Here is a 12961-nt window from a genome sequence, read left to right as displayed (position 1 = left end):
GATAAAGAGCTACAGGTAATCAATGCTTTCTGAGAGAGGGAGAATCAGTTTTTCCAGGGCTGTGCTCCTTGATAGGTTATTGAATCCCAACTGCTCATTCCTAAACAGATGTACATATTAGCATCACTAAATGTACTCAATTGTATATATATATATATATATATATATATATATATAATGTTTATGTATTTACATGTATATATATTTACAAATGTATGATGCATATTACCACAGTAATTAAAGATGAGTTCAGGAAATTGAGAGAGAGTTACAGAGATATGTGAAGAGTTAGAAGAGGGAGAGGGAAGTGTGGAATTAATGTAATTACAATACTTACACAGAAAATTCTAAAACTCTGGGGACTGGAGAGATGGTTCAGCAGTTAAGAGCACTGGCTGCTCTTGGAGAGGACCCGGGTTCGATTCCCAGCACCCACATGGCAGATAATAATTGCTCAAAACTCCAGTTCCAGGCAGCTGATAATTAACAATCTCTTTTGACCTTTATGAGCATTGCATGACATGGGTGCACTTACATGCATTCAGTCAATACACTCATATACATAAAAAAACTAATATATAAAATTTTAAAAAGAACATTCTTAAAAATCAAACAGAAAGAAAAGAAATGGTGTGTAAAAAGAAAAAAAGTGATTTGAGGTAAAGTATCTTAACCTGAGTATCTTTAATAAGATGTGAGAAAAGGTAAGAAGGAAAAGAGACTAATGTCCAAGAGTGCACTAGATTACAAATAAACTGGAGAGATGGCTCAGTGGTTAAGAGCACTAAGTACTCTTGCAGAAGACCCAGGTTTGGTTTCCTACAACCACATGGTGGCTCCAGTTCCAAGGAATCTGACACCTTCTGATCTCCACTAGCATTGTATGACAAGGATGCACTTACATATATACAGGCAAAACATTCATACACATAAAATAAAATTAATTAAAAAAATTAAAATAATATTAACAATTCCATTGACCATGAGAGTTAGCAGTTCAGATTCTGCTTCTGTCGATACAACTGTACAAATTTAGCCAGCCAATCCAATCAGACTTTCTCATAGCTCTTTAAATTTAAGAGTTCTCAACATGTCAACCTTATTCATAGCCACATTTTAATGCCTCACATAGATGCTTTAGCAGAATTCTAAAGTGACTAAGTGTCTTATTCTGGAAAAAAATAAGCTACTAGGTATATGCTCAAATGGAATATAATCCCAGACTTAAATTTGGAACTCTTTACACAATATGTCAGGTTCCAACCAGACATTTTAGTTTCACAGACACAGAACATAGAATCAAAACCTGCAAATGTTGCCCCTAAATAGCTTTGGTTCTAACCTCAGTTCTGTGAACTACAACTCCTCCTCCACAGGAGATTTCAATTTGCAATAACTCGATTTTCTTACCTGTAGCAGAAGAATTGTGGACCTCTCTTTGTCATAGGGTTATTTTGAAAGAAGCCAGAAATCATTTAGCACTATGGCAAGAATTTATATATTTAGTCCTTCTTAAGAATAAAATACGTAATAATAGTTAAAAATAATAATATTAGGCCAGGCATGGTGGCACACACCTTTAATCCCAGCACTTGGGGGCAGAGGCAGGTGGATCTCTGTGAGTTCAAGGTCAGCCTCGTCTACATAGTGAGTTCCAGGACAGCTGGGACTACAGGGAGACCCTGTCTCAAAAAGACCAAAATAATAATAATAATAATAACAACAACAACAATAAATCTCTTCCCTTGCATGTATGTCCAAGTAATATGGATGCAACCTTTCTGAAATAATTATTAGAATTTTGTTACTAGAACTAGGTTCTGTCACTATTAATAGTCCACTTAAAGAAAACCAAAGATATTTAATGAATGTGTCCACAATAAGAAGAAGAACAAATAAAGAGTTCTAGTTATACCCCAAGTTTATTTTGGGGGTTCTAACATGAGGTTTAAGTTTAAACAAGTTGTATGAATAACTAAATAGCATTGGGCAAGATGTCCTGCCATCTTTGTCACAAGATTGACAGGGCTCTAGTCTCTTTTATAAGGTGGTAAGAATTGAGTGAAATCTCTTTTGGGAAAGAAACACCCCATCTGGCTAGTACTGGGGCCTCAGGCATCTGTCCTTAGAAATTCTGATTCTTTGTGGTCAATTGTTTCAAAATTTGATAGCTAAACACAAGTGTCTCTCTTTAGAATATCATCATTTCTGTCATGACAGTTATACTTTGTCTTAGATATGATATTTTCTTTGCTAGGATTTGTCTGAGAGTTAGGGTAAAAATGACTCAGTTAAGAATAAAGGGCCAGAAAAGGTATTACAAAATGTGAAAGTTAAGTTTCACTGTATCAAGTTCATTTGAGAATTGTAAAAAAAAAAAACAAAAAACAAAAAAGAAACAAACAAAAAAACCTGATCATCATAAAATGTGAATTATCACTGGCTTTAACACATCATTAACCTCTTTCTCAGAATATTGCTTGAAGGATGAGTGGATGGGCATCCATCAGTTTCTGAAACCAGAAAAAGGAGAAGTAAACTGTTTAATCTGTTTGGTGTCAACCCACTAAGCAGCAAGCTAGCATCTGGACATATACAACAAAGAGAAGGGACAGACATTTAAGGAAAAAGGTTTCACAGCTGATATGCATTAGTATTGCTGATTGTTCCTTTGGTCTGAGGCCAATAGTTAGTCCCCTGGAAGAGAAGCTGCCTTTGAACAGAGAGCTTCACTACAGGAAAGTGATGGGAAGCAAGGAGTTTTCTCTTCTAGGATGGCCATCAAGTTGCTGCACTTCAATGTTAGTCCGTGCAGTCTCATCTGGTTTGTGTTTTAGAACCCGGAGGGGAAAAAAAGGAGAGCTATTTGAAGACCCTGGAATTCTTGCTGCTGAAGAAAAATGTTATAATAAGGCTGTTGTGCAAACAGAGGAGTACAGGGTAATGAATCCTCAGATAATTCTGAGGATGGAGACATTAGATCCCTCCATGAAGACCTGGATTCGGAGCTAGACACTGCAGTAGATGTTATGACCCTAGTCATATTTATAAAATGTAAAGGAGGTGAAAACATAGAAATACAGAGCAAAGAAGTTGAGGTATAGAAAGGATCAGATATGTCACAAAAATGATGAAATTATTTTACAAATATTTGCAAGATCAGGTATGCTTTTTTCCTTGTAATAAACATATGTGGTAGAAACACATTTAAAATCCTGACTTTTGAGGACTCAAAATGCTAGAAGGTACAAAGCTAAGTGCAAAACTAAATTGTATGGGTCTGAGGCATAAATAAAAAGAAATATTGATATTGGCTATCTTGACATGAAACAAAAAGAAAAAAATCTGTTACTCAATAAAGGTGAAGAAAAATAAAAAGTGATGGATATAGTATGTATTCAAAGTTCAAGATTTTTCAATGAATGCTATGGCAGACCTTTTTTAGTTATTATTCTGTGGAATAATGCAGACTTAAGCAATAGATCACAGTCAAATCTTATGTACTTAAACATAAGGCTGAAATGCACCCAAATACCACTTAATTATCGGCTTTTCCAAAAGTGTCTTATTGTAGCATTCCCACTTACATTACATCACATATCATCTGTGACAGGAAGAACCAGTGATGACCTTTGTTTTAAAGGCTGCACAGTTAGAGAAGAAAAGTCACTTTTGGTACTAGCACTAGCCTGTTAGTACTTTATAAACAAGAAGAAGGCCCATTTCAATACCTTTGACAGATGTAATATGACACGTGGACTAAAAGAAAATGTCATCTCACGCTATATAAGATTTAAATGTCCATAGCTATTCATCTTGAAGTGATGTGAAAGGGTCTATTAAGGAGAAGAGGAAAGGGGTATTGAGGATGAACTTCTGGAAGGTACTATGTGATTTCTTTTCCACCTGGTTCTTTTGCTTGTTAAGATGCAAAGATACATAAATATGCATTCAAAACCATTCCTTAATACATAATGAATGGAACACATAATCTGAAACAGCTGCAAATCATTCTAGATACTTTTACTTAAGGAAGCTTTAGTAGGTTATCATTTCTCAGAAGAATAAAGTACAACATGTTGGTATTAGGATCTTTGTTCTACAAAAGAATTAACTTATTAAATTGAAAAATCTAGTCCAGAAAATGTATGCCTCTGGTGAATATTTCTACTTAATTATACAGTGAGTAAACTAATGGGTTTCAGAGTTAGGAGGAACTTCAGAGTGCTTTCCTAAATGAGAGAGACTAACACATAATAAACATAGTTGTATCTATTTTATATGGATAAAATAGGACTCTCTCATATATTCAAACATTTATTGAATGCCAAATATAGAATAGAATTGTTTACTGAGAAACAAAACACAGGTTACTAGACTTATTACTAAAAAAAGGAAATTAAAACTTAAAACTTTTAAGAAAGCACTTTATAAATAACAATAAATGACAGTCATTAATAGTGTTATTACTATGTGTCAAAGAAAGAATAGAGGGCCTGGAGAGATGGCTCAGTGGTTAAGAGCACTGGCTGCTCTTGCAGAGGACCTGGCTTCAATTCCCAGCACCCACATGACAGCTAACAAATATCTATAACTCCAGTTCCAGGGGATCCAAGGCCCTCTTCTGACTTCCTTGGGCATTGCATAATACAGGTGCATTTACATACATGTGGGCATAAAATTAAAAAGAAAATAAAAAAAAAGAATAGAGTATTTTGTCATGAAAGAAAAAGAATATGCATCAACTTAATTACATTCATATATACATATGGGATATTATGTCACATATGTCCGATATGTGATATATATCACATATACATTCACATAATCACATGTAAAATTGTATGCATATATCTAACTCAAGATTTCCAGATATGTAAGCATATGAATGATTCTACAGTATCCATTATAATTTTCATTTCAAAATATAAAATCCAATATACTTTTTCTTAATACAGAGGTTTAGGATTCAAACTAATTTAATAAACATTTTAAATAAAGTTGGAATAGAGAGTGACTCATAGATCAGAAGTGGGTGGTAGGTGACAGAAGGGACAGCCGCGGGCACAAGAGATTTTCGGTGCTAGTTTCCCAGTCAGAATGGTATGAGGTATTATTTCCTCTGTTGTTTTAAACTACAGTTAATGTTTGATCCACATATCCCCATACTTCTATACACAAAAGTAATATTTTGAGAATTAATGAAAAGGAAATTTGTCAAGCAACCCCCCAACCAACAAAACAGGTTTTCTTTTTCCTTAAGTTTATGCTTATAGATTCTGAGTCTTTTCCTCCATTCTCTCCAAACAGACCAAGCATAACATAATCTACCACATCTTGCTTTGCACAAGCTATATAATGTCTATAATTTAGCCATATGCTCAAGGTTCTGTATTATGAAAATCATATATTTTATCTAAATTTTAAAGTATTTTCTAGTCATCTTTAATGATTTAAATTAAACAAAACAATCAAGAAATATATTTTGAAGTTATGTAATAGTAAATCAAAGATTTTCATAGTTTTGATTGCTTTTAATAGAATTATGCTTATGAATGTATTAATACCTAAGCAAGAAATTTAGGCCATGATTTCATTACAGAAATGTTAGGCTACTTTCCCATCTTTAACTACTCTAAATCACAAATTTAAAGGATACAAATTAGTAATTTATCAAACATTTAATCCTAATAATATACTTAAGGTCTTCAGAGGCTCAGCTTTAATAATTGTAGTGGTAGAGTTAATCTCCATGTTTTATCTAAATATATTGAATAAAAGTCTCATTTGATATTAGACCACAAAACCATAAATTAGCAGTGTAAATATGGAATGCTATATTAGGTCAACTGGCACGAAATTCTGTAAAATTTAGACAAGCACAATATAAAATATATGTGCCATTCCTCTAGTCAGAACAAGGAATGAATGAAAGTTGAATGAATGATTAATATTTTTATATATCTTATAGTAATCATAATATTTCTATTTCATGCATAGTTTGTGAAGCAAACCCTGAACAAGCTAAACATTATTAAATTTATTTTGGCAACTTAGCTATGTAAATGAAATACTCTAAAATACTCTAAAATGAAATAAAAAGTCAGTATATTTAAATGTGAGCATAATTAGTTGTTGCCAGAGTTCTCTCTGGGTCTCTTGCACTATCAGGCAAACCATATAACATATCTTTATGTGGGAGGGAGAGGAGTGACTTTCAAAAAACGAGCACCCAGTGCGTAGTTTGGCACTGCACAGCTCTGCACCTTGGCTCAGAGCCCGCCATATCAGTTTGCTCCCACAGCATGCCCATTGTCACCACTAGCTTTCACCCATGCCTCAGGGGCCAGCAGTCTTGCCCCAGGTCCATAAGTGCCAGGCCATTCTGTCCTTGAGTACGCCTGGCTGCTGTGTGTCCCCCAAGACCGCCACCACACCCTACCAAGATGCAGCCACAATCCCCTCCTTCTGCAGCTAACTCTCCACAGTCAATTCTCCACAGCAGGCCCTGCTCCTTGGAGGAACCAGGAACCCTGGGGAACACATTAGTGTAAATAAACTTTATGAAGTGATATTTAGAACCGGAAATACTAATTATGATTAAGTAGGGCAACCTGTGTATTAATTCAATATCCAGGGTTAGTGGAGGATATAGTACATATTACTTAGCTGACTAGATTTTATAAACATATCAGAGATGGGCTATTTATTTTTCAATATATAGTGATCATTCACTAAATAACAGATTGGGTACTAAGCACTAAGTATATTTCAGGAAGTTTAATAAAATGTCACTTGCAACCATCAACTTGGCAAAACTGATGAGTAAACAAGGAATTAAAAATTAATGACACGTAAAGTTTAGAAGTAAGAAATAGAATTTCATGATTTTTTTTTAAAAGTTCAGATTAAAAAAAGGTGAGAACTCAAATCTATCAGGAGCAGAAGTTAGAAAGGTATTGAAAGAGAACACTCTAGCTAGGCAATGTGAGGTAGGCTCATCAGAGAATCAACCTCAACTCAGGTATGGGCCTCCTGTTGTAGGCATGTCAATCACAAGAGTGACTTACTGAATTCTCAGAAAATAGAGGGAAGGGTGAAGAGCAGTTTTACAATTTTGAGTTCAGAGGCCTAGAAATATGAGCTAGCTATTTCTGCAGTTTTATCTAGAAAGGAAACGTAATTTGTGAAGGCCATTTCCGAATTCATTTGAAATGTATTTGATTTATCCAATCCCTGTTACCTTATCAAAGTCAGCAAGAACAAGCAGAGAAAGGGAGCATGCAGAAGATACAGGATGACCAAGCCACTTGGGCAGTTCCTGCATGCGGATCCTAAGTGAGGACCTAAGCATGAAGAGCACTAAGGGTCTGGTGCAGCAACTGGAATAGACTCTGATCTAAAGATTAGAAGTAAAAGATATCCTTAAAAGACATCCAGAAAGTATGGCAGAAGAAAGCCAAAGTTAATTCAACTGCCATTGTAGACAGAAGGAAACCTTTCTGATTTGTCCTCAAATATCAAGTTAAGGCATAGTAACTGGCTATGGGGACTAAAAAAACCTCTAGTAAAGTTTTGTACAACTTCAGCCTAAATCTTCAAGTTCTTGGAATAATAGGTGTGCACCAGCAAACACAACAAAACTCTTTATTTAATTTTTAAAAAATATTGTATTTATTATTTTTATTGTATGTGTATGAGTGTATTGCCTCATGTACGTAAGTGCATGTCATGCAATGCCCACAGAGGACAGAAGAGGCCACTGGATCCTCTGGAACTGGAGTTATGGACAGTTGTTCGCTGCCATGTGGGTGCTGGGATTTGAACCTGGGCCTTCTGCAAGAACAACCAGTGTTCTTAACTGCTGAGCCATCTCTCTAACCCCTATTTAAATTTTTTCTTAAGCTTTTATAACTTTGTACAATAGTTCTTAATCAAATTTAGACCCCCTTCCCCATCCATGCTCCCCCACTTCCCCACCAGACCTCATGTATTCCACCATACATTTTAAGTTCTATCCAGTCAAGCATTTGTACCCAGATGTCCTTCAGTGCAACTCAATCATCTGGAGTCTAGTCGGCCCATCTAGATATCATAAGTAAGGCATACTATCCCTCTTCCAGGAGCAGTAAGTCTCCAATAGTTCTGTCTGGGGCAGGCCATCCACCCATTTTCTCCTCCCCTCTGGGCCCTTGTTTAATTGAGTTGGCATTGGTCCTGTGCTTGATGCCACCATAGCATAGCCACAAGTTCACATGTGCAAGTTTCCAGGGCCTGAAAGCTTCTGCTTCCCTGTGTTCATGAAGCAGTCTTGGCTCTTGCAATCTTTCTACCACTTCTTTACACAAAGATCCCCGAGCTGTGGGTAGGTGAGGTTCAATATAGAAGTCCTATCTAGGGATACACACTCTGCTGTCCCTTATTTTTTAAACTTGGCGCCAGTTGTGGCCTTCTGTGTGTATTGCACACTGTTATATAAGGAAGCTTCACTCGTGAGAGTTGAGGGATGCATTAGTTTTCTCTCTATCCCTTATTCTGCCATGTTCCGTGAACCTTAGGTGTAGAGGTTAAAGGTAGATATGTCACATAGGACTGAGTATCTCTCAGATGTATATTCTCCGTGTCTGATTAGTTGGGGAATTCTGCAGTAGCCTCCCCCAGCCCTAAAGCCTATAACCATAATGACCAGTTGACAAACTATCTCTATTGGCCCACTACTGGCACTGTTGTCTGAGAGGTAGTCAACAGTTATCTAATTGAATAGCTATTAATGCCCTCTCAATGGGAGTGAACTCATGGGTGGCACTGTAAACTCCACCAAATACACATGGCTGGAGAGGACATAGATCGTAGAAAAAAATCCTCTATTTCATATCTCTAGAGAAATGATATTTCTTACCATATGCTAAATATGGATCCTGTTAGTATACCGTACATACACTACTCATCAGAGCATTAGAGAAGCTGCTTTTTGCATTTTTTTTTTTTTGGCCAGAGGGGCCAGAGAGGTCCCAAAACAATAAAGGCCATTGTCAATATGGTTGTACAGTGAAAGTAGATGGTAAAACCATATTGCTGAAGATACCAGATGATGTGAGCACAGGAGAGGGACTAAGCTGGAAACTCCCTGCCACTGCATAGGGCTTTCATAGTGCCTTAAGGTGATATGCAGATGGAAGATAATTCTGCTCAGTGATGTACCCCTTGTGCTGCACTATCAAAATGCCAAACAAAATGTTCCAGCTGGTGCAATATGGCATATCTAGTGTGTGTAAAACCAGCAAATTTTTTATTGGATATAATGCCCACTCCTAGAGGTGGAACATACATCCGATACTGTAGATCAGGCCAACCCCCTGTGGCAGGGAAGAATATAGGCCCCAATGGGGAAGCCACTGCAATTGCTTCGTTAGATGGATGTGGTGCTCCTGCTAAAGTGCCATCCAAGTATTTATGGTCATTTCCATAGGTTAAATTATTATAAGAGCCACTTTCTTCTTTCTGTTTCCATTTTTTATAGAAGATGGAATCCCACTGAAATGGGAACAGCCCATGGAAAACACATGATGCAGAGATCTGAAAGTTTAGTGCCTTGCCACAATGGGAGAAAGATAATCCCACACCTATTACCCCCTCCAAGGCTTAGGGACTTTTGCAGAAGAGGTTGGTGGAAAGAATGTAAAAAGTGGAAGAAGGGGTGGAGTGTTACTTGGAAGTGTCCACCAACCATTATGCCAGGAAACTATAGCACACCTCCTTCCCATGGTGTCAAGGAGTGGATGCAGGAGTCAGTTACCCCTCCCACCTAAATGGTCAACCTTAGCTCCTTAGCTGTATGTGGGGGATGGTCTAAGGAAATAGAAGCCAAGAACACCATGAGGCACGACTCTTGCCATTTTGTGCAGCTGTCGAGAAGTCAGAGGATCTATATTTCAGTGTTGATTTTCCAGCATAGCCATAAATGGGGGAGGGGCACCCACTCTTCTGTAAATAAACACTCATTCTATGCTTTCTTAGCAAGCCCAATAAACTTCTTAGGATTTTCCAAAAGATTAAAAAAAAAAATTAAAAAACCTGAGCTAACGGAAACCTTCATTATTCCACTAAAGTTGACCCCATGTTGGCAAATCCTTTGGTTTTTGATTTCTTATTTCTATTCCCCCACCCCTAAAACTTCATTGTATATATTTTTTATGTAACCTGCTTCAAGTTATTTCTGGAAAAATGTGGTAAAAATTGCCTCTCTTTGGAATAATAAATAATAAGAATAATAATAAGCCCTATATTTTTCTTCATTTAACTTTTTTTTAAGAACTAAAAGCTGTGCATAAGAATGTATCCCACATGGAAGCTAGAGAGAAAACACACCAGTGAGACTACCGGCATACTCTCTCCTAACTTACCCTAATCTTCCAAAGTTTTCTACCCACATTTTGATTTTTAGGTACTATTAATATTTGTGACAAAAGCGCCTGACATAGATTCTACCCTTTTAGTAAACACAGTGAGACTACAACCATGGATAATTCATGTAGCATGATTTTTTTTTTGTGCTGATACTGTGCTATGTGTAAAAGCAGACAAAATTGTGATTAAAAACAACTACAATAATGAACCAAAACTTTCACTATTAGAAAGATCACTTAGTATCCAACTACTGTCATCAATAGATTGAAATTTTATTAAGGAAATTGAGAAATAAAGAAAGGGGCTGGGGAGATGGCTCAGAAGTTAAGTGCATTGGCTGTTCTTGCAGAGGATCTGGGTTCAATTCCCAGCACCCACATGGTGGTTAACAATGGTTGATAACACTGGTTCCAGGGAATCCGATGCCCACATCTGACCTCTGTGGCATTGCACAATAAGGGGGCACTTACATGCAGGCAATACACTCATACACATAAAATAAAATAAAAGTGAGGATATAAAGATGATTAAGATTGATTGAGATGTTCTATATGAAATACAATAAAATATTATAAAAAGGAATCAAAATTAAATATGCTGATGTCCAGTTCTAGGTAGATTCACATGCCCACTCTACCTAACTTTACTGCCATCCAATGTTTGCTTATTCTCATACCCTTTGAAATGATTATAACAATAATTGGAAATGTTTTATGAGATACAACAATTAATTTATAATTTTTTTAGAATACTACATAGTATTTATTTAAGTCCTATAAGTTAAATATCTGTATTGGCATACATTATTGGACATTTAATGTTTATTTAATAAACTGAACTGGTACAAAAGACAGTGTTATTATTCATTGTATACTTTGGTGGTGTTTAATTACTTTCAAATATACCTTGATAATTACATTGAAACAAAGAAGATATTCTGAGTGAAAATATACATGAACTTAGTATGCCTGCATGGGAAATAGACCAGTTCTTCGAAGTACTCACAGCATTAATTTCTACACTGAAATTTGTTGATTGTGGATCTTGAGCTGCATGTTCACAGTTATATACTGTTGAATAAACAGCAAAGTAAGAAAATGAGGAAAGCAATCCATGGGATTTGGAGAAAGAGAAATTCTTCTCGTAGTTTAAAATGACACCAAAGGAATAGAAAGCATAAGCGACAGAGTCTCTTTAAACAACATTTTGAAATAACTTGACATATTCAAAAGCAGCTAGACTAAATAGCAGGGTCAAGGAAATCATCTTGCTTTCTTAATAAAGTATATATTTGAGTAAGCATGGAAGCAAATTCTATGTATAGGAAATTCGTTGGCCACAAAGTGAATTAATCATGCTGACAACCTTCAAGGAGTGCCCAGGTCAATGTGCTCCTCTCCAAAGAAATTGAAATGAACCACGAAGGGGCATTGAGTTGATGATAACATGACGTAATGCGAGAGAAGTTAAAGCAATATACATTTGGCTGTAATAAGAAACAATATATTTCTTGGGGCTGGAGAAAAGGCTCAGTGGTTAAGAGCAATGACTGCTCTTGCAGAAAACCTGGGTTCGATTCCCAGCACCCAAATGGTGGCTATGAGCCATCCTTAACTCCAGTTCCAGGGGAATTCAAAGCCCTCTTTTGACCTCTGTGGCATTTCAGGACATGGGTGCACTCACATACATGCAGGCAGTACACTCATACACATAAAGTAATAAAATAATTTTTTTTTAAAAAAGGAAACAATATATTTCTTAAGAATGGTGATAAAATGGAAGATGGTCACATATTTTGGAAAGAAAAGACTACCTTAAAGAATAGATTGGTGACCTTTGAGGACTAAGTGAAAAGACAAAACTGATCACAGACATATCATGATGAACCCGGTCATTGCCACACTCTGGTGATCCATCATCAGCATTCCATTGCCTGGCAGCAAAAACAGAATGCGTGAGCAGTGGGGGAATAGTTGCTTGGGGGTCATGTACAAGAAGCAAGCAGCATGTTGGAAGATTAAAAAGAGCATGTGAGAATCTAAAGTTCAATTACATTGTATAAATAAAGCAAAATACAGCACAGCAATTCTAGCTTTTAATGAAGCACATTAAACTGGAGACTTCAGTGATGAAAGAGAGGCGTAACTTTCTTGAGAAGTTGACACTCATGTCTTGGACATGTAATGTTTTTTTCCCCTAAGTCAGTCTCTCTCTCTCTCTCTCTCTCTCTCTCTCTCTCTCTCTTTGCTTATTCAATTGTTCTCACTCTCACTCTTGTTCTCTATCTTAAACCTCTATTAAAACTTTTTCTTAATAAACGTCAGCTTTGTTTTGTGCTTGCTTTCCTAAAATTTCTTTCTCTAATGAAGTCAAGACTATTAGTGGAGGTCTCTGGAAAGAGCTTAAACCGCTACAGAGAGCAGCACTGAACTGTCTTCTGCTGCTGTTGCCACTGCCATCTTGTTTAGGGTCTGTGCAGCAACATTCTCAAACACTGTTGGTGAGTTGCCTTGACTGCTGCTTATCTATCTACTCTACTGTTTTAGTTTCCCTG

Source organism: Nannospalax galili, unplaced genomic scaffold (genome assembly GCF_000622305.1).
Source record: "Nannospalax galili isolate Female #2095 unplaced genomic scaffold, S.galili_v1.0 scaffold11, whole genome shotgun sequence".
In the NCBI taxonomy this organism is placed as follows: domain Eukaryota; kingdom Metazoa; phylum Chordata; class Mammalia; order Rodentia; family Spalacidae; genus Nannospalax; species Nannospalax galili.
Note: the sequence above shows the minus strand (reverse complement) of the source record.